The sequence below is a fragment of the Coloeus monedula genome, assembly GCF_965178545.1.
Source record: "Coloeus monedula genome assembly, chromosome: 4".
NCBI classification, from domain to species: Eukaryota; Metazoa; Chordata; class Aves; order Passeriformes; family Corvidae; genus Coloeus; species Coloeus monedula.
Genome location: NC_138784.1, coordinates 24,021,843 through 24,047,969, shown reverse-complemented (window position 1 = coordinate 24,047,969; position 26,127 = coordinate 24,021,843). Strand labels below are relative to the sequence as shown.

Sequence of the window (26,127 nt, the reverse complement as noted above, 5' to 3'; positions counted from 1 at the left end):
GCGTTTCCAACAGCCCCATGTGGCTGTTTGCTGGTGGGTCTGAGGTAATGGCAGAACTGTACTTACACTACAGGGGAATCGTCAGTGTGGTCCAGCCCTAGTTTGTGATTCATTCAATTAAAAATACTTGGTGAGAGTATGTCTGATACTACCATCTGGTGACTTTTAATAATATTTATTCTTAGGAAGGTGGTTCTTTAATTAAGGAATTAACCTTAATTTTTGTAGGCTTAGCATAGATCTGAGGAAATGCTCAGACTTAAGCTGCTCTATTTCTAGAAGAGTCAAATCTTTCTTTTTTGGATCTTCCCTTTGTCCCCTTAAGGATCAGCTAATTGAACTGCTGCTGCTTGTTAAGTGAAAAACCAAGTGGGACTGTGAGAGACAGAATGGGCAAAGCTTTTCTCTGACTGAGGTTCTGGAACAGCCTCTGAAATGAAGGAGAACTGCCTTCACTCTATTCTTTTTGCTTCCTCTTTGTCCACTGCCCCCAAAGGAATATAGAAAGGCAGTGTGGCTCTCATGTAATGTCTAAACTACCAAGAGAAAACTCCTTGTCTACTTTGATGTTAAAATTCTGCATCTGGACACCTTTTTGTTTCTCATGTAACGAGCAAAAAGCATTTTGATGGACATGTAGCATTACCGAGATCAGTGCATACATATATAAGTGGTCCCAAAAGAAAGCTGTGATACGATCACCTCCATTACCAAGTGTCTTAGCTCAGAAGTATACTTATTTACTTCCTGAAGCAGTGCCAAGTATTTAGAGTTCTCCTTGAAAGGAGGCCCAGACCCAAGACACAGATAATTTTTTTTCTAAAAAATCTGTGTATACTGTCTTTTCCCCCTTTTATACTGTGCCTTTTGGTAATAACTAAGGTAATGGAGCCTGTCTGGTTTTAGAAGCTTCTTTTGAATGCATGTTGTACTCATGTTCTGGGGTTGTCTCAAGACTGTATAGTTAAAACCTGTTCTGTAATGTATGTAAAGCAATGGATTGGGCTAGAAAGGAAAGTTGAAGTAGTTTCTTCTGTATGCTGCTGGTGTATTGAGACTACTGGCAGGTTTATTTTGCAACTTAATCACTAATATATTCTTGTGAGTTATTGTTCTGTTAAAGCTGCCTTGCTGGGAGCCAGCTCGTTAGCATTGTGAATAAAACCTCAGTTCTGGGAGCACAGTCTTTTGACAGGGAATTTTTCAAACTTCAGATGGGTGTTCATCACTGCCTTACATTTTTCCTTTGTAATAATTTCAGAGGTAGACTTTGGGCAATCGTAAGTTTTGCCTGAATTAACTTGAGTCCATGTCCGGCAGCTGAAGTTGCGTAGGCAGGATCTGTACTTGCAACTTAAGGAAGACTCTGCCTACAAAAATCTTAACTTTAGGATCGAGAAGTGTTTGTCTGTCTCTCTTGACAGCCATGACAGTGTAGGCTGGGTATAAAAGCCAATTGTCCAGCAGACAGAGGTCTTGCAATGTGCTCCTTTAGCAGACTGACTTCGTATTACTGTTCTGCCTCCTTTTTCCACGTCCTTCCCTAAAGCAGAGTTTGTTGAGGCTTTGAAAATAAGCAGTAGTTAAGAAGTAATGACTTCTAATTCTGACCTCTTCTCCTCTTATGTTGTGTATTTGTAATTGTTTTTCAAAACTGTTCTTGTTTTCCGGTCTAGACGAACCATTGATATTTGTTACGTGTAGATGATGCAGTGAAGACCTAAGGGCAGTAACAGGATGCAGGTATCTTATGTCCACAGTTTAGAGTGTGCATGGTGCCTGCTGTTAAGCCACTTTAGACCGGTTTCAGGACTACAGAGCTTGGTTGGAGAGTGTTTAGAGTGGTAGTGGCACATGCAAACAAACTCTATCACTCTTAAGTAAATTGGCTTGCAAATGGAGAATGTGTTGCAGAAAAAGATGGAAAAGAGAGATCTCCAGCACCTGGAGCAGGAAAGACATGATCAGGAGCTATTTCAGAGCTCCAACTTCGTTAAATACCATCTTTAGAATTTTTCTTTGTCCATTTTTTTTTGAAACTGTGAAATTTATCCATGAAAACTGGATGTGTAGTGACTGAAGTTCTGCTGTCTGCCTGAGGTATTTCCTTGGCAGAAGCAGCGAGTATCAAGGGGCAATCTTTGCTACATGTTTTTGCTGCTTTCTTTAGCTTTGGGTTCCTTGGGCCTTTTGCCAGGGGGCTTTTAGTTTCCTTGGATTTAAAGTGTATTTTTGGTAATTTCATTTGTGCTAATGTGTTTTTTGACTATTAATCCAAATGAGCATGAGGAATCAGTAGTACTAACTAACCAAACAGGGTTCAGGCAAGTAATGGCTCCTATGGCTTTACCAACCCATTCAAATTCTTTCCTGTGATGTCCCTATTATGCTAATCCAACACACTCCAGTTTGCTGCTACTCCACGTCCCCCAGAACTGCTGGTTTCATTTCTGCTTTAATGCATCTAGTTCCTGATCTGCGACATTTGCCTGCTTAACGTGTTTCACTCACAGAGAAGGCACTGGCTGGGTGCTGAGTTATTCACTCACCTGCATAGCTGATCCACCACCAAATCTTCTTGCTCTTGAGATCAGGACACCTGTGTGAAACTGCCAGGCTTCTGAAATGTGAGAAAAATCCAGTTCCTGCAGTCACCCATGTGTTGTCATGTTTGCTTCTGCGTGCCAATTTGGAATATTGAGCTTTCCTGTGCGTGTTCTGCTTACATTTATGTCCTCCCCACTTGAATCTGTGATGATTCCAGGGTCAAAATAACAACTAGACCATAAGTAATTTTTCTGGTCGTTGGTGATACTAAATCTGTGAAGAAAAAAAGAAGTTGTGCATTTCATGTTTGAAAAGCATTATATGCATTCCAACCAAACAAGCAGTAAATGTATCCCTGGAGAAGAATGGGGACTTTCCAGTATAAATTCTCACCTGGAGTGGGCAAAAGCCACCTTTGTGCTCAGGTCATGGGACCTACTTTTGTGCAAAATGAGAATCTCTTGCAGCTCTGTAGATGTAATCTTGGTGCTGTTTGTCTAACACTAGTATGAACTGGCTGAGCTGCTTGATCTATTTAGCTGCTATGGAAATCAGTACATACCCAGCCAGAAAATGCATCCTTGCTTGCTGGCATGTTTCCTACATTTACATCAGTCTTTAAAAAGCAGAGACATATTGTAAGCTGCTCATCAGATCCCTGATGACCCAGTTTAGCAGATGTAGTGATTGGCTAATTGTTAAAGATGCCATTTTTGGTGGGTGAGAGGAAGAGCATCAGCCAGGCTTCTAGCGATGAAGAGTTAGATTCAGCGGAGGTAAGAGCTCTTCAGTGGGAGTAACTAGATAAGGCTTGGATTAATTTGTCTGGAGAACAGAAAATTATGCAAAAGATTTATAAATGTAGTTCATAAAATGAATCTGTTGGTGTAATTCCTTAGTAAAGATCAATGTGGGGTAATGACTGTGTATCATGGAAATATCTCAGATTCTATGCTGTATTGCTGTGTCCCCACAATACCACAGTTTTAGCAATTAAAAAGAAAAAGTATGTGGTAAATGTCTGGAACTGCTGTGGCTGCACTTCAAGCATCATGAGACTATGGCTATATTATGTTCTTATAGCTGTTCTTGTAATTGTGACCTAGCATGCTTGCTATAAACAGTCTGAACAAAGCAGGCAAAGCAAAGCCCAGGGCTATGGTCTTGGCATTTTCCAAAAATGTTCCTCAGTCTCCAGACATCAAAGAGAGCAGTGCATGTGAAACAAGAGTACTGAGTTTTGAGAACACAGGATAAAACTTGTGTAATCTCCATGCCTTGCTTAGTACACAGAAAGGGGGAAATTAGGTAAATGCTGCTACAGTGGCATGTAAAACAGTATCTCTAGAAAGAGTGATGGGTAGGTAGGAGCTGGAAAAAACAGAATTAAATGTTACGGAAAGAATCAGCAGTAACTAGATGGGTGATACTCTTAGTTGAGGGGGTTGGGAACTGTGTGATTGATAAATCCACAAACATCAAGGAGGGCTTTTTTTCAGGCTCCTGGCATTCAAAATGACAAATAGAGGAACGAGGTCTACTGGTGCAGAATATGAAACTGGATATTATAGGGATAATATCAATCTGCAAGAATAGTAATCATGGCTTTAACATGCATTCAAGATTGTGTGGTTCAGCTATGGTAGATGTAAAAGGTGATAGGCTGTGTTGTATGCAGTAGACTGTAAAGAAGAAAGCAGAGTAATACTGATAATGCAGAATTTGTTTCTGGTCAAATTGCTGTGGGGAAGAATGGTAAAAGAGGTCCCAGGGGAAGTACTGCGAGTCTGCTGTAATCTCTCACAGGACTGGATTCGGATAGAAACTTGAGGCTCGGAAAGGATACTATTCCCAGTACCTTTAGAGAGAGAAATATTAGTATGAGAAACTTTAATTTCTCAGATACAGCTTGGAGAACAAATGCTGCTAATAATCATTGGGTCAAAAGATTTTTGTCGTTGTAGCATCATCACCTGTTGTTGACACAGTGAGTGGATTATTGGTGCTATGACTACTACTGGAAAACAAACTGTTCAGGAGCCTCAATCTCCCCACCTTTGGATGGGGTGATCATGATAGAAGCTTTGATACAAGAAGCAATATATTTAATGAAGTCAGTGCAGCCCTGGATGTAGAATGGTGTAGTTTGGTTTTGGTGGGCTTTTTTCGGTTGTTTGTGTGGGACCTTTTTTTTGTTTGGTTTTTAGAAGCACTTTGGATACAAAGTATGGTATGTGCAAAGGGGAGAAATCCTCCAAGAAGAAACTTCAGCCCAACCTTATAAAAGCTTTAGGTGAAAAAAGAAGCAAATTTACAAAAGAGAATTTATCAGCAGATATTGCTGTGCCTTTAAAATCAGTAGGGATGAAATGAGAACTGCCAAAAATCAGGCTGAATTAAACCTTATAAATGTTGCTAAGGAAATGGGTGACAGTTTCTCAAAATACAGTTAGAGAGAAGGGAGGAGGTGGGGCCACTTAGTGTTGAGGATAGGGTAGTTATGAGGATGCTCTTGTGGTCACAGAATTGAATAAATCTTTGTTGTTTTAAGTAGAGTTGATCTTGGGAACAGGGGCAGGATTGGTAAAGGGCATGAACCTACTGTAAGAGCAACCACACTGGACATTTGAAAGATTCTAGTTAGTGCAGGTAGGCTGGGCTGGGAAGCAGGGTTGCCTGGGGAAGGGGGGTGCCTGTTCCTGGGACTGAAAGAACTGGTTCATGCAGTTGCAGATCTAGTACAAGTTTTAATCTATCAAATAAGAGTGCTGTCATATGTTTTGGAGAACAGGAAGTGGAATAGATCTATTGCTGGTAGGGAATGATCTGAGTAAATACAGCCCTGTTGGCCCAAGCTCAGCTGCATGCTGACACAGAAAAATTAATTAAAGGCTTGGATACAAATAAAAAATGCGATAAAAGGCAACACAAATCCATTAAAACTGAGTTGTGCCTTATCAGCCTGTCTGCTTTTAAGATAACCAATTTTCTTACCTTGATAATGGGCATTTTACATAATGGGATGACGTCTCTTACTATAGACAGGTTCTACAGCATCTGATGTGGTGCTACAGAGGAAAGTACTAATGAGACTAGAGAAGATGCAGTTTAGAGCTGCAATTGTGAAACAGAGCTAATGTTGTTCCGGGTGATGTCTTTAAAAATAAAGATGAGCACAGGCTAGATCAGGTGCAAGAACATGCTTCTAGAGGCTGGGGAATAGCTAGCCTGTCATGTGACATAAGACTGGAACAGCTGCGTGTTTGGATGGTTAGAGAGGGGATACATGAGGAAGGTTGGTTGTAAGGGAAAGAGAAAATATGGCTAAACCATAGGACAGTACTAGCACAAGAACAAAGGAAAGACAGAAATTGCTCTGGAATAGCATTAAGCTGGAGAGCACAGATCCGAGATACTCTAGAGCAGCCTTTTTGCTGGGATAGTGTAGCTGTTAAACCCAGCTCTAAGATACAGTGTGATAGATTTTATAAAAAGTTAAGCTGATGTTGTATGATAGCAGTTGATCTGATTCTGTGTCAGAAGATCTTTTCCTGTCTACGTATTTCTGTAAATTTAAAATTATTCATACATGTAAGCATCTGCAGGAGCAAGGGTATGATTTTATAACAGTTACTTAACTTGTGTTACTGGAAATGCATGGGCATAGTAGGTTGGATGGTAATGCAGTTGGACTATTATCTCAAAACAGAATTACAGAGTGCAGTGCCATCTTATATTTGACTAATATTTATTGCAAGTCAGCGTGCAGTAGTAAACCAGCCCTTGTGGCCAGTCTTGCAGAAAATTCAGTAGTTTATTACTGGTCAGTAAAGTCCTGCTGTGTCCATCTTGGCAACTACGAGTTTAAAACTGGCTTTTGTCATATAATTATCTGAGGGACACTGGAAGTGTGATGCTTTGTTACCAAAGTATCACCCGAGTATCTCAATGCTGGTTAAGTCACAGTATTTAAGCCTACATCAAAAACTTTACAGCATGGTAGTTTTATTGGATTTGTAGTTAAAACAGCAGAGGAGCTTAGGTGATGCTCCCCGTCCTTGTTTTGTTTTGCCTATTTGATGGGTATTTGTAGATAGGAAGATATCTGCACTAGGATTTGGAAATGTTTTATTCCCCTGAGGCTTGGTTGGAAATGACAAGAATTGGATTGTGAAATAAATGTAAGATTTTTAACTTAGTTAGGGATTTGGTTTTAAAACCTGGGGCAGTAATATGAAGTAGCAAAAACAGGCTGTGGAAAAGACTTTGGGTTTGTATAAATTAATGCCTTTTCATAAAAAGATTTTATTGGAGATATTAAATTGCTTGAGTGCATAGTAATGAGCTATGCAAAAGAATGAAGGGCAGTCACCTTTTGAACATGTAGTTACAGAAAACAGAAGGAAATAAAAAAGTATTGGTCGTTCAGAGGAAACCAGATTCTATCTGTGCCCCAAGGCAGGGCATTCGGGGAGGTGCTTCGAGGTTGCCAAAAAGCCCTCTGGTGAGGAGGTGGGGGCATAATGGTGAGGAGGAAGGGGCGTTATGGTGAGCTTCAGAATCATAATGGTGAGCTTCAGAATCATAGTGGTGAGCTCCAGAATCATAATGGTGAGCTGTTTTGGGTCTGGGGCTAAGTAAGTTGGCCAAAGGCAGAATGAGATGGAAGTTCATTGTGGGAGCCTCATCCTTTTTCCCCAGTGAAGAGATCTAGAAGCATAGCTGCTTTCCCATTTATGGGCAGTTGATTTCTCTGTCTGTGCAAATCTTCACACAGAAACAATGGCTATAGAAACTTTTATTTATTTATTTATTTTAGATGTAGAAAATGTCATGCTCTCCAAATACTCTCCAATATACTCTCCAAATCGGTCATGCTCCTTTTGTAAGGAAGGAGTGGCCCTGTGGCCCTAGGAAAGATGATGAGAGTGGGCAACAGCTGCTATAACCACTCACCCAGCTCATAGCTGTCCTTTTCCAAGGCGTCTCAGAAAGAAAGGGCATTGGGAGCAGAGGACGAGCCAAGAGCTGTCCTGCTGGGCTGAGTGGGTCGGAGGGCTGTGGATTAGGCACCCGTAAGGTCTGTGCATGCAAATTGTGCTAGATAATGATCCGCATATCTTGAAGAAAAAGTAAATCTCAAGTTTAACTCTTTCTGAGGGGGAGGAAATTATGTGTAACACTGCCCCAGAGCTAGGCTGAGGCAGCTGTTTAGTGGTGCACAGCAGCACTACAGAAAAGTTAAAGATTAGAAATGCAAAAAGCCCCTGACTTTATGCATTTAAAATGGTATGTGTGGGGGAAATTTGGCTAGCCCTTCCTGGGTTTGATCACTGTAGCATGTTTATTTTTGAAACCTCAGAGGGAGGGGTTTTATCCCTGCTCTCCTTTGGAAGAAGGTGGGAATCTTTTGTGGGCTTGGGCTGTTAACTCTTTGAGAACCCAGGTTTTGGCCAGTGTCAGGCTGGTGTGGTTTTTTTGTAGTGATGGGTGAAACCTCATGCAATTTGTTATGGGAGGTCAGGCTCCCTTGGTGCACCCCCTGGCCATGGTGTATCTTCTAAGAATCAGCAGTGGATGTCTGGTAACGTGGCCGGCATGTGGGGCTGCTGGGGTGAGCCTGCTGGCCAAGCAGCTCCCCATCTGTCCCCGTCGGTCAGGAAGCAGATTCCTCTCTGGGAATGAGGAGGATGGGCTTCCTAAAATGGGCACAGCAACTGGCCCTGCCCAGCCTTGCCCCCTTCTCCCTGCTGCTCACCATGCCGTATGACAGAGTTAATCCCTCTCACCACCCCCAGTTTGACTGGAACAGCTGAGGGGGGACAACCCACCGGCCCAAGGCTGAGGCAGTGGGGGCCATTCCAGGGCCCAGCTCCCCCCGCAAGCCCTGGTTCCAGCAGCTGTCCCTGCTTGCCTCAGCTGGGGAGGGAGGAGAAGCGTTAAACGATACGGGCACACACTCCCTTGTGAAAGAGATCCCTTCAGTTTGAGGTATCAGTGTGGCTTCTCCCCTCTCCCTCCCTCCGTCCCTGACACCAAAGGGTTTTACTATGCTAATCCCAGCACCTGTCCCTGCAGAGGACAGCAAGAAGGGTATGGTGGTGGGGGAGGAACAGTCCCATATGTTTTTCCCTGTCCTGGATTGGGAGTGTTCCCTCTGACGCACCTAGAGCCCAGAACATATGCTCTTTTCAGATCCTAAATGCTGTTTGCTTCCTCCCATCCCTGGCAGCAGTGGCTGCGAAGATCCTGTGTCCCCCTCTTCCTGGCAGTTGCTCTGTTTGCTGCCCGGGAATCGCAGGACACTCCTCAGTCGAGGCTTGCAGGGCCGTTTTCAGTAGAGGATTTCTAATTTTAGGAGCCTCTGCCGCCTATGGTTGAGCGCTGCCTTGCTGGATCCCAGAAGAGAGGGGCTGAGCTGTGCCGAGCCAGGCAGCTCCTTTTTATTTTCAGCTGAGCTAGTGTCAACCTGAGTGGCCCCAGAGGCCCGAGCCAAACACTGCGCAGGGCTGCCAGAGTCCTTCCCACAAGGCTGAAAGACGGAGACTCAGATTTGAAGCTTCCAGTCCTGTGTCCATTTGGCCTTTAGCTGGAGGATCTTTGGCTATGTATGGTGTGTATTGTATGGATTACCAATACCCAGTTGTCCAGGTAAGCAAAAGGACAGCGGCGACTTTAAAGAGTTTTGGTCTTTGTTCTGTATGTTATTTGGACAGAATTGGAGCTTACATGCTGGTTTTGTAGAAGGACACCGCTTCTGAGCTGGGCTTCTTGTGTCCCAGGCCTCTGCCCAGAGACCCTGCAGAGGGCTTTGAAGCTCCTACACCAGAGCAGTACATTTGATACTTTTTAACTCCAAGATTTGTCTTGTTTGAGACTTGTGTATTTTGGTTCGCATTTTTGGCCTGTTTCTTTGTTTGTTTGGTTGTAGGGGGGGTTGAACTGACAGCAGTGCTGTGCTCTGTGAACCAGTGTGTTGTTGAGTGTCTTACTGTGTTGTTGGGGCACATGTGACTTGTACGTGTGACTGCAGCCTGTCCCACAGGGATGCTGAGCCACACAGATCAGCTCCTCACCTATTCTCCTCCTCCCTCCTCCGAAACCACCCACAAAACCTCCGACAAAGTCTCATTTGTCACATTTTTGCTTTTAGAGGTCCAGAGAGGATGTGTAGGGTGAAGGGAACGGGTGGGTTTGAGAGCAGCGCTCGGGGCTGGGCAAAGCCTGTATTGCAGCCTCTGCTGGGGGAGGGGGCTATATTTGGAGCACACGTGAGATTTGCTGGCCCAGTGTGTGGAGTCTTGGAGAAGACAGAGGCTGTGTGGGTCAGGCTCAAATACTTTTGGAGCCAAGTGGCAGATGATGTTCTCTAGGCAGTCCTTGGCTATTCAGTGTCAGCACTCCATGTCCTTACAGGCACCAAGTTTATCCAGAAAATGTGAAATGTAAACTAGCAGTTCACGATTATCTATGGTGAGATACATCAGATAGCCACTAAATAGCATTTTGTTAGGTTACCTTGTATCGGGGGTTTTATTACCCACATGAATAGAATCCACCAGCAGAAGTGTGTCTTTTGGTTGTTAAGATTTGTTCCTGATAAATTGGTTCTTTGCACTTGAAACTCTTTTTTTCTTCCCTCTGGCCTTGGTCCAGCTGGCAGGTTTGCTCCATCTAAACTTGAGCCAGCACAGAAATGCAGGTAATGGGATGTTAAAATTGAAGGCTATGCTTTCTTTCCACCCTTAGCAGCAAAGGGTGAAAAATAGCATAGCAAAAAAAAAAAAAAAAGAAAACAAATCCTGAAGCTTCCTGAAAGCAGAGTATTTGTGGACTCCTCCTCTTCCTAGTTCCATGATTTCTATGAGTGTTAAACTAACCCAAGCATTTAAGAGTGTACATGTAGACTACTTAGTCAAACTAGAGGTTAGTCCTTCATCCGTGCTCTCATCTGTGTGATTTCAGTGGCCTTGTCCTGTAGCCTGCTGCATAAACATCCTTCTCCAGCTTCTTTGCCATTAGGATTTGAATGGTAGGAGCTAACCAGAAACTATCATGTACATCTGCACGAACACAGAAGAGACTATAAAAGTGTCACAGACGTGCTCAGGTGGGAGCAATGAGCTTTGCCTGGCATGATGAGCCTGATCAGCTGTGCCCTGGCACTGCAGAGACAGACTAGTTAAATTTGCCCAAAGTTATTTCGAAACGCTACTTCTACAGCACAGTAACGAAGTTTCGATGCATATGTGCCCGTGATGCATGAGGAGCTGTAAGAACTCACAAGTATTGGCATCTCGAGCTGTTCTGAATACATTGCTTTTTGAATAAATGCGGTAAGTAGGAAGGGGTGATCTCGTGGCTCTGAGCTATGTGTTCTTCAGGCTTCCAGCCTTCAGCTCTGCTTGTGCTTCTCTGTTCTTTTCAGCAGCAAGATTTCAGTTTGGGGTTTGGTTTTGCTTAGTAGAGGGTGGCAAACTGTGATGGTAAATTTAGGAGTGGTCCCATGATTCTCACATAGGAGGAGCTAAGTGGAGGTCCACTAAACTTAGTCTGCATGGCCATGAGACAACATCTGAACCCCCATCCCTCAGTGAGGAAAAATGAGTTGCACAGATTCACCAATTAATTTTGTAGGCCTTGGTCATTATCAGGTGTTGCTCCTGGGCTCCAGTAGAACCAAAGAAACAAAGATCTTAGGTGTTGCCATGTCTGGTCATGTTTTGCATGGTATTTTTTAGGTATTTTTTTGGAACTCTGTATCAGATGCTCATTTAATCTGGTTCTGCAGCTGTGAAAGCTCTTGCAGACCTGCGTTTCTTGTTGCCTAAGCACATCCACTGAAAATTGGGTCTTTTCTCTTGTTCAACAGGAGCAAAGGTGGATAAATTCCCAGCATGGGGGAGGAGAAGCTTTCTGGCCCACAGTGGAGATGAAAGAGGGACAGCAGCAGTAGATCACAGTGAAGGGAATTCCCACTCTGCTGGCACATGAGCAAAGCAGATGTACCAACTGGGTGGTGGTAGGCAGTGCGAGGGAAGGTTCTGTCCATGGTTGGGCGCCTCTTTTTCCTTAGAAGACTCTCTCTGATGGCAAATATTTCTAGGAGTTCCTCAGGTGAAGCCCAAAATGGAGTAGAAGTGGGGCTATTCTGGTTAACAGTAGTGGGATGATGTCCTGAATGTGGGGTGATGTGCTACAGCCCTAGATCTGGGACAAGAAGATGCTACCTCATGGCACAGACAAGACTGAGTGAACCCAACAGTTAAAGTACTTAAGTGGAGAGAATAAGGAGATTATCCTGAGTGATTTGCAGAGGTCTGATGAATAAGATGCACAATGCTGAAACCTGGTGCTTTGTCATGTCAAAGGTTTAAGGAGGTCACTGTGTTTTTTGCTGCTTTGAAATGGAATTTACACTTGACCTAGAACTGTGCTCCAGAATCTCAGGTTTGTAATAGGGGAGGAAAAACCAAATCCACTACTTCCCCTGGTTTTGCAACATTGCATGTAAATATGTAGTATTGTAACTTGCAAGTTACCAGAGAGGGTGAGATAACACAGAAAAACGTGGACTCTGACTCAGAGGCCTGTGGGCTGCAGCCTTGGAGGCTGGCTCCCTCCCAGAGGATCCCACATCACAGTTTGGTCGTGTTGGGCGGCTGGCCCGTGGCTCTCTGCCTCCATGCACTGGTGGCATGTAAGGGCTTCTGGCGTCTTGGTCTCCTGCTTTTCACGACAGAGGAGGGGACTGGCCCGTGACATGTGCTCCTGCTGGTCTCCTGCTGAATAAGGAGAGAAAGGGCAAGGGAAGGGAAGGAAGAAGGGAGGGAGCCAAAGATCAGTTTGCAGTGAGTGAAATTGGGAAACTAAAAAGCATCGTGGGTCAGCATGAGCTGCCTGGAGAGCAGTGCTATAGCAGAAGCCCGTGAAGCAAAACCACTAGGCTTTTTTTTTTTTTTTTTTTTGCATGTGTAAATTATAACTGGGCATATTCATGCAAAGAAGAACACATGGGGATGCAAGGTGTTACTGTGCTGTAATTTGGCTTCTCTGCTGCTAAAGCCTGGGGAGTTTCTTGAGTACCAGGTGTCAAGAAGAGATACATCAGAGGGACAACTTGCCTGAGCTGGTTTTATCTCTGCGTCATGAGCACTGGAGCATCAGTACAGTCTTCTTGTCTAACCACAGAATTGGCAGTCCTGCACTCAGCCCTGTCCGTGGGTTTCCATGGGTGCAATGTTGGGAAAAATCAATCAAAGCATCTCAGATCCCGTTTGGCAAATGGGGTAGCAGTGTATCGCTCTGTTTTACGGGGTCGCTGAGAGAACAGATGCTGTCAACCGTGGCGTGCTCAGGTGCTCGGGGCCAGATGCTTGCTGAAGATAAATGGGAGGGAAAAAAGCAAGCTGGGAAGGAGTCCAGCAGTCTCCAGGTTTTATGATGTTGGAAATGCAGATCCTGGCACGGATACTGCTTCCGGTTCATCCAACACACCGTGTAACCCACGCGTTCTCGCTTTTGTGGCAGGAGGGATGTCTTTGCAAAACTGACAGCTCTCTCTCCAGCATCCTCCAGCCGGGAGATGCTCTTTGCCGTCTGGAGAGGTCCGGGCGAGGGAGGCCTGGGGCGCTAGGGATGGTAGGTGCGGCGGAGCTCGGGCCGGCCGTGGGGTTATGCCGGCCGGGACCGGCGCTGCACGGGGCCACCTTCGCTTTTGTTTCCAGCTCGCGTTTGCGCCTTCGCCGAGCCTCCCGCTTCCCGGGGAGCGGTGGGGAGTCCCGGCGGGCGGGCGAGGGAGCGCCTCGCTGGGGCGGGGGGTGGCCGTGCCGAGCCGAACCCAGCCGGGCGGGGCGAGGCGGGGCGCGGCGGGGGCGGCCCCGGCTCGCATTAATTATCTTCGGCATTCGGGGCGGCGCTTCCCGCAGCCATCTGGCTGAGCCGGGGGGGCGGCGGGCGGGGGGGGAGGGAGGGGGAAGAAGGGGAGGAACACGGGAGAAGAAAGAGAGGAAAAAGGGCTCGGGGAGCACCGCGCCGGCGAGGCAGCGCAGCGCAGGCACCCGCCGCCGCCGCCCGCCTCCACGGGGCTGCTGCTTTTTTATTTAATTTTATTTTTTTCTCTTTTTTTTTTTTTTTTTAAATTTCCCCTCTCCCCTGCGGCCGGCCTCCCCCATTTTGGTTTATGGAGAAAAAGAAAATGGTAACTCAGGTAAGGGTGGCGGGCGGGCCGGGCTCCGGCGGCTGTCCGCCCGGCTTTGTCTGGGCGGGGAGCGGGGCGCCCGGTGCGGAGCGGTGCGGGAGGGAGCCCCGCCGCGCCGGGCACCCGCGGTGGGAGCTTTGGGGAAGGGGCTTCTGCGGTCCCCCTGCCCGAAGCAACCTCGCAGTGCCCTCTAGAGAGAGCGGTGCGCGAGGGGCACGGGTGCCCCTGCTTCGAGTTAGGCTAAATCCGCCTTTGAACGGCCGATCCCGAAGGTGAACGTCTTGCCCGCCGCTTCTCCATCCGGCTGCCGGTCACCGCGGGGGCCGGGAAGCCCTTGTAGGTAGCTGTAGGCGTGGGGCTGCCCGTGTCTTCCCGGGGGGAAAGCGGCTGACGTTTCCTGAGGAGCGCGCCCAGCTGCCAGGGCCATCGCACATCCACCGCAAGGGGTTTTCGTCGGACAGTGCTCGCCTTTTAAGGCTACTGAATGCTTTTGGATTTTAAATTTTTTTTTTTTTTTTTTTTTTTTTTTTGGCATGGCATATGCAAGTCGCCACCGGAGGGAGCGGGCAGAGGGAGGGAGGAGTAGAAGATCGGCATCGTGGAGCTGGAATCCTTTGGAGTTAGGCATTATATAATGTCCCCGCAGTGCCTTGCAGAGCTGGAAACCTTTGGGGGATATTTCCAAAGGGGGTGGAGGGAAGGAGTCTCAGAAGGAACTTTTCTTCAAATCTGGGTTTCACAAGTGATTTTTTTCTGTAGAGCTTTGCAGGTCTACAGAGTAGATGCATACTGCCTTTTTGGCTTTCCTTAGCTCTGGCTGAACCCCTCTTCACTAGCTGCTGCCGAGATCCTGCGTGTCCCACTGCGAGGGGCAGCTCTTTCAGTGGTGCCTAACTCAGAATGAATCTGCTGCGAGAAGTGACACCACTTTGACCCTTTCTCTCTCTCATCTTGCATTGATTTTCAGTGGCTGAAAAATAGGTCTCTGTCCACTCTAAAGGTATCTTCCCAGGCTCCCAAACCCCACCTTCTGCTTCTGCTATTTAGTCCCTTCCAGTACAGATTCCTTTTTATCTGGACCAAGGCTTTCTGTTTTGAGACAGAAGAGCTCTGCAGAAATCTCGTGGGGCTTTCTGTACCTATATTTAGTTTAGCAAGTGATGCTGGAAAGCTGTGTCTCTGCAGTCAGGGTCCATTTCTGTTTTGCTGTGTGCTCTGAGTTTGCCTGGTCAGATGGAGGTGTGTGCCCCTAAGCTGTAGGTTGACGTGTGCACATTTTGGAGAGTTGTTCTGCACAGCCTTGTGTTGCAATGTGCTCTCAGCCACAGCCGTCATGCTCAGAGCCCATGTATGTCTGTGTGGTGCAGAAAGGTGCCTGGGTCACCAGGACCAAGTGTGTGTAGTTTGTGCGTGTCTGGGACTGAGCACCCTGGAGCATGAGCCTGTTGGCTTGGGGATGTGCTGAGCTGGGAAGGATGGGATTCTACTGGAGCACTGGCTGAAACGGGAGGCTATAAACTCGTTTAAAGGTTTGGGATATCCTAATAGACTCCAGGGAAATCTGTCTTCCACAGAAACTGTTAATTTATTGACATGGGGAAGGAGGTATCAAGACTGTGCACTAGTAGTATTGTGTGACCTTGAATTGCGATTGTCTTAAGAGTATGTACTATTTAGTATAGGTTTTCAGGACTTGCATTGTGTATTTACATGCTGAGATGCTGGAGAAGATGCATATTAAAAAAACAGTAGGAGAGGAGAGCTCGGACTGTGTGTCGGTTGGGGATCCAGATGAATGGTGGATAGCCCTTGTACGCAGAGTTGAGGAAGCCAGCACAGGTGAGTTCAGCTCTAGCACAGTGCTGCCTTCTCTCAGGGAGAGCATTTGGCTGCTAGGCTGGTCCTTAGCAGTACTTCACCGCAGGTTTGGCCAAATGTGGGGCTGAAGGAGCGTGTTACATTCAAGACAATATCCCCAGCCATGTTATTCTTACTCTGCAGTGTTGCTTGAAGCAGTGGAGTGCCGTTACTTAAACCTGTGAACTTACTTCCTTGGGGCTCCGTCTCATTTATGAAAAGTAAATATTGTTAGTATGTTAAGCTGGTAATTGCCCCTGAATGAATTCAGCATTGCTACAGTCTTGCTCCGTTTAGTTCAGTCTCCAGAAAACATAGCCTACCTGGTCTGAGTTCTCTTATATTGTAGGGAGCAAGCCTGCCTGTTTTCCTTGGAGATCTGAGAGATGAGCTTCTGTATAGGCATGACAAGCTGATAGAACAGAATAAATATGAGTGTGTGGAGTGACAATGCTAGAAACAGCGATGGAAAGAAATGGGAGATGCTGGAAGGTAGAAACGTGCTTGAAAAAGAGGAAACAAAAATTGCTAATGAGAGTAAGAGCTCAGATTCATTAACAGAAAGTACCTTAGCCTTATCCCCCTTAATCCTAAATCAGTGAAAATGAGTGTTAAACGAGGCCCAGTACATTATGTACTAATTGCAGGTAAAAGAAAGTGTCTTCTGTGGATGGGAATTATATGCTAAAAGGCTTTTTCTCTGTGTGGTGCATGGTGAGGTTGCTGGCTTGCGTGGAGCACAAAGCCCTCCCTTTCTTGGACAGCCCAGTGCCTTGCTGGCGTTTTCCTCCAAATCTGTTTCCCATCAGGGCTGGGAGAGGGGGAAGGTGTCGAGCATCTCAGAGAGTGGGGAGGGAGCTGCTGCCTCCTTAAGGGGTCCTCCCAGCCCATGTGGCAGCCGGCAGTGCTGAGTGTGTGTGCGTGTGTATGTGTGTGCCTTTGTAATGAATCCCCCCGCCATTGTCTGCTCCCCTCCCTGCTCTCAGCAATGGAACCTTTCACCTGGGCTGCTGCCCGTTGGCGGGCCTTCTTCCAAGATAGGAGGAGGAGGAGGAGGAAGGGCTGCTTGTGGTAATTAAAGCCAGACCTTGGAGAACTGCTAGTTTCTGACCTCAGCACCCCGTTTTCCTTCTTTCTCTGTCTTGAGTTCCCAGCTTTTGATGTGGGTGTAAGCAGGAACATCAGAAGGTCCACTTTTGTGCAGCTGTAGGATCACCAGTCTCCATTTTGTTGCACCATTTGAAGCATCTTTGCTGCCCTGCCTGCCAGCATGCCCCCTCTTGTCCCCCCTAGCACCCCTTGGAGGCTCCAGCCAGCGCCGTTTATCTTGGCACGTGTTTGACTTGCTACACTCTGCCCAGGGCTCAGGGAGGTGATGGCGTTTGTGGCTTTGAGACTAATTTATGTCCTTGTTAAAATGAACCAGCAAGCAGTCTCATTTTTTCCAGAGGTTTTCTTCCCTTTCCCTTCCCCCTTCTATAACCCTTTCCCTCCCAGACCCTGTGTGTAGCTGTGAGACAACTTGTGCAGCCAAAAGTTGCTTGCTCAGTCAGTGATTTGTTTTTTTAAATTTAAAAAACCCAACAATTGCAGTGCTCCTTAAATGGAGATCTTATTTAAATCAGAGCAGCGGCTGACTCATTAAAGGCCGCTCTGTCTCCTTTCCATTCCTCTGCCTCATTCCCTTTCCCTGTCTCTCTACCTCCCGTTACAGTAATAGTAAATGGTAAAACCAGATCTTTGTGTTCCATGTTGGGACTGTGCAGGGGTGTGTAGTTGGAGGGGGGAGACAGGAGATGTGGAACCCTGTCACGACAGCCACCTTGTGCTAGCTAAAAATGTACAATGCATCCCATTATAGGAGACCATCCTCCTTTGTTTGAACTGTCTGCAAGGGAGACTGAGTCCCAGAACAGCCTCCCCCCTCCAGTCCCCTTACGGCTGCTTTAGGTTCTGTTCCCCTCCAGGCAAGCTGGATGCTGCAGGATTCCCCTGCTCCCTTAAAAGAAAGAATTAAGAAAGAAAAGCTTTATCTGTGTGTGGTGGAAGGCCCCCTTTTTTCCTGCTGGACTTTTCTTAGGAGCTACCATTATTTCGCTGTCCCTTTTCCCTGCTTTGAGGATTGCATGTCCCTTTCCTTTCAGGCCAGTTGTCCCTTCTGTTTGCTCCTTGCTTTGGTGTTACTCTAGTAAACTTGCATGAGCTGTCTGAAGCGGATTGCTCTCTTCTCTGTCCATGGACTTCTGCTCTTCCCCTTTCTTTGCTGTTCAAGAAATGGGGCTTGTTTACGTGGTATCTGACTCAGTGCCTATACCTATCCCGTAGTTTTTCATTTCCTTCTACTGTATGCCATAGGACTTCTCTTTAGTGCTGCAAATACCATGTCAGCATCAGAGGTTTGTGTGAGAGAAATCCTGTCCAGTCACTTTTCCAGGAGACTATCCCCTGGGAATGCAAAGATTAATCTGCATCACACTTTCCCTGATACTAGGACGTAGTTGCTTGAGGTGGGGCTATGGGTTGTCTCTGTAACTGTTGTTATACTTAGAGATTTAACTGCTGGTTGAGAAGGACTTACTCTTAAGGGCCTAGAAATCAATGGGGCCTGTCAGAACCTGGTGAGTGTTTTTTAATCTTTCTCTCTTTGCCCCCTGTGCTGAGCACTTTCAGATGCATTGGAGTAGAAGTGAACCACTGCAGGTGCTTGCAGAGCTGCCTTGAGATGGCAGAAACTGTATTCAATGTTGCCTAGGCAGGATGGAGAAAAGCAACTTGATACAGCACTGCCATTTCCTTGAGTCCCTGTCCTAGAAATAACCTCACTATTCCCTAGTGCATTTCTTCTGCAGGTGACTAGGTGGTTATCCCCGGGAATTGAGAAATGAGGATGCCTAAGTTTGCTGTGGTATTTGATTGCCAAGGCTGTGTAAATTTAACATACTCTTTTAATTGTATTTTAAGAACTATTAATTTATGAAGTTTCTGGATCAGTGAAGAGGTTGTAGTGAGCTACCAAAAATTACAAAAGTTCAGGGTTGCAAAGGAGGGAGGCCCTTAAAACCAGCAACATCTTTCCCACCAGGTTATTAATTCATGATGGCTCCATTGCATTTAATTAGTATTGACCAGCCTTCTACTATAAAATTCTAACACCAGTGCAAAAGGGGTCTGCAATGGGTGTCTCTGTGTGTGATGTTTTTTAGACATGGATTCTGGTTTTTCTAACTGCTTCGAGTAAAATGCTCCATGTTCCTGTTTTAGATCCATTTCCAGCAAATGATGTGTGCACTTGGCTCCCCCTTTGCAGTGAGTTCCGTAACATACTTACCTCGCAGCTGCAGTCACAGACTAACAGGCATTCCTTGGACGTCTGAGTATCAGGGAGGAGATGGTTAATTTGCCTCAGTCTTCTCTCAAATACTGTTTAAAAGGATGTAGTCAGTATTCTTTCTATCAGACATGTTCCCTAGAATCAGAGTAGAGAAATGTTAATTTTCCTACCAAAAGTATTTTGGTGTGCTTCTGTAGAGTCACTCATGATCCTGTGCTGTGCAGGATGGTTTTTTGCTGGGCTATTGGAGGCTGTGCTATGGCCAGTGAGGGCAGGAGATGTATAGGCTGGTTTTGTAGAGCTCATAGAAGCTAGAGCAATTAATGCTCAATTGGAAGCTTTTGGAAAAAATAGAGCGTGTTTTGCCTGCATAAAAGAAAATGGGACAAATGCTGTTCAACAGTGTCCTTTGCTTAATACCTGATCTTTTTTTTCTTTGCAAAACTGTTCATTAAACAATGTTATCCTTAAACTGAATTGAGAGTGATCAAGATGGTAGTGGGGAGGCATTTTGATTCCAGGGCATTTCTGTATTTTAAGTTGGGAAAGAAACCTTCATTTGTTCTGTTCATTTCTGTGTCTATTTATGATACTCTTTAATTACATGTTTGTATGTTATTTTTTCCACAAGAAAGAAAAAAAAGACTACACTCTAGCGGTATCCATCAGCTTCAGTATATGTGGCACCATGATGACCTCTGCAAGTTATCAGTGGCAGAGTTGGCCATCCCAGATACAACCCACAGACCTCTGCCAGTTTGACTGAATGTGTAATTAGCTGTCATTTTCTGTGCACGGCAGCTTGATCAGTGTTTGCCAGTTGGTTTTGTGTATTTGCTGACAGCAGAGGAATGGTGACATGTTGCAATATTAGGCTCTGGTTTAGGCTTTGGGGGTGTACACTAGTATGCACATTTTCCCCTCTCTTCCATCCCTGTGTGACCTCTCCTGTCTCAGCTCTGCCCTCCATCACTGGAGGATGGATGGATGCTGCTTCTTCCTCTTACTCTCTTCCCATGATCCCTGGTCAGTAGCTTGTCCCATACAAGCCATACTGTACCCATGCTCTCCCTGTCTCCGTTCCTCTCCAGTTATGTGCCCTCCTGTTCTGGCAGACTACTACTTTACCATGATCACTTCAGTTCCTTCTCAGCTGATTTTTAGACCTGCTTATTCTTTGCTTCTCTTCCTCCTCCTCCTCCTCCTCCTCCTCCTCCTCCTCCCTGTCCTCACTACAGTCTCCTTGTCACAGGCTTTTTTAACTCTCCACCCACTCCCTTCATTCCTCATTTAGTTTGCCTTTTCTGCTCCTATTGCAGTCATACTTGTCTGTTCTATCTCTTTGCTTGCTGTCGCTGCCTGTGCTGATAGTGCTCAGGGTTCTCGTCTCAATTTAATTTTCTCCTGTTCTGCTAACAGGTCTGTTTCTTGGTTTTTTTGGATTTGAGGTGGGTAACTGCTACTTGATGTTACATCATCCCTACAAAGGAGATGGTGCAAAGTACTGGAGATGGATCATTTCCCTGCTGTCAGTGATCTCCAGACCTGGATCTGATGGCCTGATCTACGTGGCCAGTATCTCCTGTGAAGCTGTGGATAATCTCCAAATGGGAGCGTGAAATCACAGGAAATGGGGTGCAAGCGGCACTGCCAGCCACCCTTAAGAGCATCTCTGTTTCCTGTTAGAATAAACAATATCTAAACCATTCTTGATGGCGAGTAACCTACCTTAAAAGCATTTGCAATGCCACTGCCGGCCTTTCTGAACAATGCTAAGTCTTCACTTACATAAAGCTTGTTGCCACCATTTGTTCTTTCTGTGAGGAATATAAAGAACGGATCAGTTCTTTCATTTTTGGCAGGTTTTGCATGCTGTTACTTCTTTTTTTTTTTTAGTCTTTTAGCCTTTTTTGACCATTGCATATGGCTTTACTAGGAGATTTAGTTGATTAAATGTAAGACAGGTGCTGCAATTTTCTATACTTTTGTTATACTGCTGGTCAGATTTTGGTAGCTTTTTAGTATGGTTGCTAAATATAGATTCCTGAAATGCAAATTTTTCTGTTAAATAAGAAGTTCTCTTAGACTTTTCAAAGTGTGCGTGGTGGTTTCCTCCTCCCTTAATCATAAACAAGACAAAATATGCCCCCAACTTTTTTCTCGGGTTGGATTGCTACGGCTTAAGTAACAAAAGAAGTCACCAACTCCAAAATCAATTACAGATAGCATGAAAAAAATTTTCAGTATGAATGGTTTATTGGAATTTTAACAACTGAAAACTGGACCCTGCGATGAAGTACCAACTAGCCTGGCTCTTCCAGCCCTGCCTGTAATGGAGAGTTTTACCCGGAGTAGTCTCTAAATACCTAAATGGAATTGCACTCCAAGTAGCCTGTAATCTGAGGGTGCATGGATACACAAAAAATGTCCAAGTAATTGCAAGGGTAATCTTTCTAGCTTCTGAAGTCTGCCCTCAGGCTGGGAGTCTTGAGTATGGTTAAAACCCTCTGAACTGTCCTCCTGGTTATCCTGCTTAAAATTCATGGTGTCTGCAGTTGTGGTCCTGTGGAGTTTAGGATTTCTCTGTGCTGTATGTAAGTCCTGGTGTCCATGAGTTATCTGACTCGGAGGGCATATTTGACTTTCAGATAATTGCTTTTGATTAGCCAAGATGTAGATAATCAGAGTCTGACCTATGCAGTGCATAGACCATCATTCAGCTATCAGATCTCACTAAGGCTCCTTATCTAAGCCTATGCTCTCCTTCCAGTCCTAATAGCAAAACCTGCTTTTAAATTACTTTAAAGGTTTGATTTAAAAATGCCTTGGAGAGGAGTTTGGATTTCTTAGATAGTACTAGTCCTCCTTTGTCTAGTGTACCTTCCTTGAAGAGCGAAACCCTTAATTTGATTTGTTGTCCTTTGTAGCTTTTCTCATTTTTGCTATTGCATCATATGAAAGGAGGTTATCAAAACGGAACAATTATGCAAAGTACTTAGGAGTATTAGAGAGCAGGAGTATGAAAGGCTTTTGTTTTTCAGTGTGTGTCCCTTCCTGCTTTATAAAATGTGGTTGAGATGAAAAGAGCAGCAAGGGAAAGGATTTCAGTTTCAACAGGCATAGTTTTAAATCTATCTGAACTTAAAAAGGATCCATCCGGCTTGAATCAGTAGGTAGAAGAGGAACAGCATGTTAATTTGGTGAAATTAGTGAATCAATCAATTTGTTGACTGTTGGTTGACTATAAGATACTGCGCTATGTTAGCTTTGCTTAGTGCTCAAATATTTAATGCAGATTAGTTTGCTTTAACTTTCCCTTTTGCTTTGTGTGTGATGCTGTTTAATGTTGTTACATTTGCTTTGCAAATCCTTTTTCAGGTCTGTTTCCACCCTGTTCCAGGATGAAGCATTCTATCTTGAAGCAGTGGGAAAGGGAGGAAAAGTAGTTCTAGTTTTGTATAAGTTTGGTAGGAGAGGTGTTATTACTTTTTCGGAGTCATGTTAGATTGTCACAGATTGGCTCCATCACACAAAGAGTGTAGTGTGGTGAGATAGAGGAATGAGGAAGGTGGTGACTGAAGGCTGTGGTGAGAACTTTGGACAGTTCCTTGCTCCATGTGTCCTTCACAGGGACATGGGTGGCAGACTGTGAGTACACTTAAGTGTGACTGATGAGGACGTGTAGTCAAGGAGGGGCTGACGCTCTTGGTGCCAGAAAGAATTTAGGTCATCCAAAGCCAGTTGCAAACCTTCATCCTAAGAGAATTTTTCTGAGGGACTCTAGGTCTTCAAAGCCTCTTTTGATCAGAATGCTGCAAGGGGTGTGAGAATGAACTTATTTGGGAGCATGGGCTTCTGAAGGGTGGAAAAAATACTGTGGAGATCTCAGTGCTTCATCAGAAAGTGAGACTTCTGAATACTTTGTCTTATTCAATGAGATGAATCTAAATCTGGTTTAAGCAGATTAAAGATCTGTCTGTGATCCATGTTTTCCATCAAGTCTGAAACTGTAGCTTTGAGCAGCTCAATGACTTTGACCCTGGAAAAAATGAAGGTCTTTTAACAAGCCCTGCTGTGAGGAGGTGAGAAAGGCGGTGACTTTACTGTCCCTTTCAGCTCAACTGTGATTTCTCAGGAACATTTTTTGGGTTTTGTTAGGAGTACTCTTAATTGGTTTTGACAGTGAGCTGCAGGAATTACTGCAAGTGTTGCACAGAAGTCAAGAGAAAGCTGCACTGAAGGCAGTCTCCATTCAGATCCATGCCTGCCTGGCCCCCCTACCTGCCAGCTCCAAGCCTCCCTGCCTGATGAGTGGCTGGGGTCCTGCTTGGCAGCTGACATGGCTGAGAACATGTGTCCCAACCAGACCTCCTCTTAAAGCAGAAGTATATAGGAAGCCAGTGGTTTTTTTTTTTTTTTTTTTCAGTGGGTGGATAGGAAACTTTGAGCTGTGTTATTTGTAACACAGAGAGGAAGAATAGCTAGAACTGAGTAATAGGAATTTCCTAATGTTTTGGAGGAGCATAAAGGAAGATAAATTTCATTCTTCTAGGGTGTTTGTAGAGGGCTGTAGTGGCGCTCAAAAGTGTAGTAGGCCTCTAGGTTAGCTGTGAGGCTCTGTGGGTCGCTATACAATTATTCTGAGATACTCTCTGGCCTAAATCTAGGAGAAAAGAATATGGTGGCAAGAAAGAACCTCCTGGCTGATGAGCCTCCTGGCTACTGTTCAGACAGTCCTAGCAGAAGAGTGTTCCTGTAGCCAATCATAAAATCTTAAAATCATTTAATGATTTGGGTTGGAAAGGATCTTTAAAGGTTCTCTGGTCCAACCCCTCTGCAATGAGCAGGGACATCTTCAACAGTTCAGCTGTGAAGTAGTTCGGGATTTGCCTTCAGCTGTGTGTGTCCCAAATTTCTGCGAGGGGATTACTGTGCCTATGTAAGCTGTTCCTGTGCCCTCATGTGAGGTCAGCTGTGTTAGACCTGCTCTTGCTGAAGAGCATGGAGATGAGTCTGTTGATTAGGTGTGATGTTGGTCATACCCAGCAGAAGCAGAGCACAAAATCTTTTCCTTTGTGATCATCTAAGATCAACCATGGCTATAAAATGCAGGTGGTCCTTGTTCCCTGTGGTGCCAAATGCTAAGGTACTGAAAAGGCTTTATGTCCTAGACATGCAAGAAGAAGCTAAAAGAGCAGTTTTCATTCTAAAGACTTTAAAGGAAGTTTTTCAGATGTATCAGTCTTCCTGTGAATCATCTAGTGGATGTTGAAGGCCTAACAAACCAAGGAGACTTCAGTTAACAGTGAATATATTGGCTGCTGTGGGCTACTACTCATGCTGTTGTTGGCCACTTTTGAACATTAACACTTCCTAAAAATTTAACAGGACAGAAACAAAGCTCAGTTTGTGATGATGGGCAGTTCAGATCCCATCAAACGAGATGAAGTTAAAACCAAATGTTGAGGGCTCATGCTGAAGAACATTTCTCAGGTTTTACAGTGATGTCTGTGGGCTATCTCGTCTAGGGGATGAGCAAGCTGGGTCTCTAACTTTCCAAGCTGAGTGTGTTGGGTTGCAGACGGACATCTGTTTTCAAGGAGCATCTTTGTAGGACAGAGCAACTGCTTTCTGTCTGTTCCATGCAGTAGCTTCAGACTGTGGAGAAATTATTCCAGTTTCTTATGTCCTCATTGCTTTGCATTGAAGATTCTACATCTTCAAAAGAACAATTCACTTCTGCTTTCTTCTTGTTTCAGTTAACTGGGCTCATTCTAAAGCGGTGAGGATTATCATCTGGCCCACTTACATACTTGTCCTGCAGGATCTCCTTCCTCCCTGACCTCACTGTTACATGTTTCACACATCGTATCTCTTAAAGGAGGCAGTAGCACCATTGAAAATTAGAAGATACCATAGAGTCTGCTCAGATCTTGTGGTGTTTTAGGTCAGCTGTCAGTGATAGTAACCTGATCTATGGCAAATCTTTCCCTCCCTCTCCCCAGGGTGCCTGCGCAGTCCTTTGCATGCCAGTGAAGCTGATATGATCCAAATTAACTTTTTCATCTGTTTGCATTTATTTTCTGAGTCATGAGAGGTCCTCAGGAGCCATAAAAATTAAATGTTGTTTTCCTTTCTAATGTTTTTTGTATGGTATCAAAAATGTGGTTTTTTTATTCTTACCTGGGATCAGATGCTGTTTTTATCCATGCTGCTGGGTATGCTGCCCATCATGGGAGTAACACAGAGCTGCAGAGTCAGCAGAGGAGTGCTCATTATTTTGATGTCTGCTGTAAAATGGTGGCTCCTGCTCTAAATTACTTGGGTGAGGTAATTGCTCATCTTCCAAGATGTTTTCCTTCGTCTGTGTATGAGCTCTGTTAATAAGATAGGAAAGTACAAGGTGTTTTTTGGGCCAGGTTGCGCCTGACTTCTGACTGGATCCTTTAGTTTCAGTGATATATGAAGGACAGCTGGGGTGGTAGTTAGAAGCAGAGATGTAAAATCCTAGGACTTACCGCTGGCAAAGCAGCAGGATTGTTGTCACTCACTAAATTACACTGCTGCGACTGCTATTTTATGCTTTTAATGTAAACAGCATCTTTTTGGTGGTGTGGATGATGGCCAGGTCTTGACCAAGGGATGCTGCTGCTCTTTCAGGAGCAGAAGGGACAGAGGGTGGCGGCAGGCGATTGATCCACCTGTTCAGTAGGCTCTTCCTTGAAATGCTGTCTGGAAGGAGGTTTTGCTGTTTGACAGTTCAGTACTTCCGTTTGGAGCCATTTTGTGCCACAGAGCAGGAGGAGGAGAGAGAATTTCATTAATACGGAACTGGCCATCCCAAGAAGGCTGTGCAGCACTTGGGGCCTGCCTTGGTCTCTTCCCTTGGCTATGAGAACCAGGGATGGAATAGCAGGAGCTCTGGCTTGCAGTAAAAAACTCAGTCTGAATGTGCTGCAGGCCCTTCCTGTGCATAGCAAAGACCTGGCTGTTCTCCTTCAAAGGTCTAAAAACAGCTGAAATGAGACTGCAGGGGAATTTAGCAGTTTAATCCAAGTCTGCATCTGCAGACCTTGCTGAGTTGTCGCATACCCTTGCACGCTCCCTGCTGTGCCCAAGCCATGATAGGGCTGAGCCATTTGGTGCCCAGCTTGTACCTTGAGCTGGGCTAGGATCCAGATATGAAGAGCGT

At 45.2% G+C, this 26,127-nt stretch overlaps 1 protein-coding gene across 11 annotated transcripts in view; it reads left to right on the top strand.

Annotated features, from left to right (window-relative positions):
• The window catches only part of RBFOX2 (RNA binding fox-1 homolog 2), a gene marked incomplete at its 5' end in the record, with an annotated part of 172,308 nt that overhangs the window by 71,867 nt on the left and 74,314 nt on the right, over nucleotides 1-26,127 (top strand). Inside the window, one exon of one of the 11 annotated variants that reach the window (XR_014226352.1) lies at nucleotides 8,701-9,198. The exons of 9 other annotated variants lie outside the window; for them this stretch is intronic. Of the gene's footprint in view, nucleotides 1-8,700; nucleotides 9,199-13,693; nucleotides 13,757-26,127 lie in introns of those variants that run through there. One more of the 11 variants, XR_014226353.1, reaches the window with a different exon arrangement.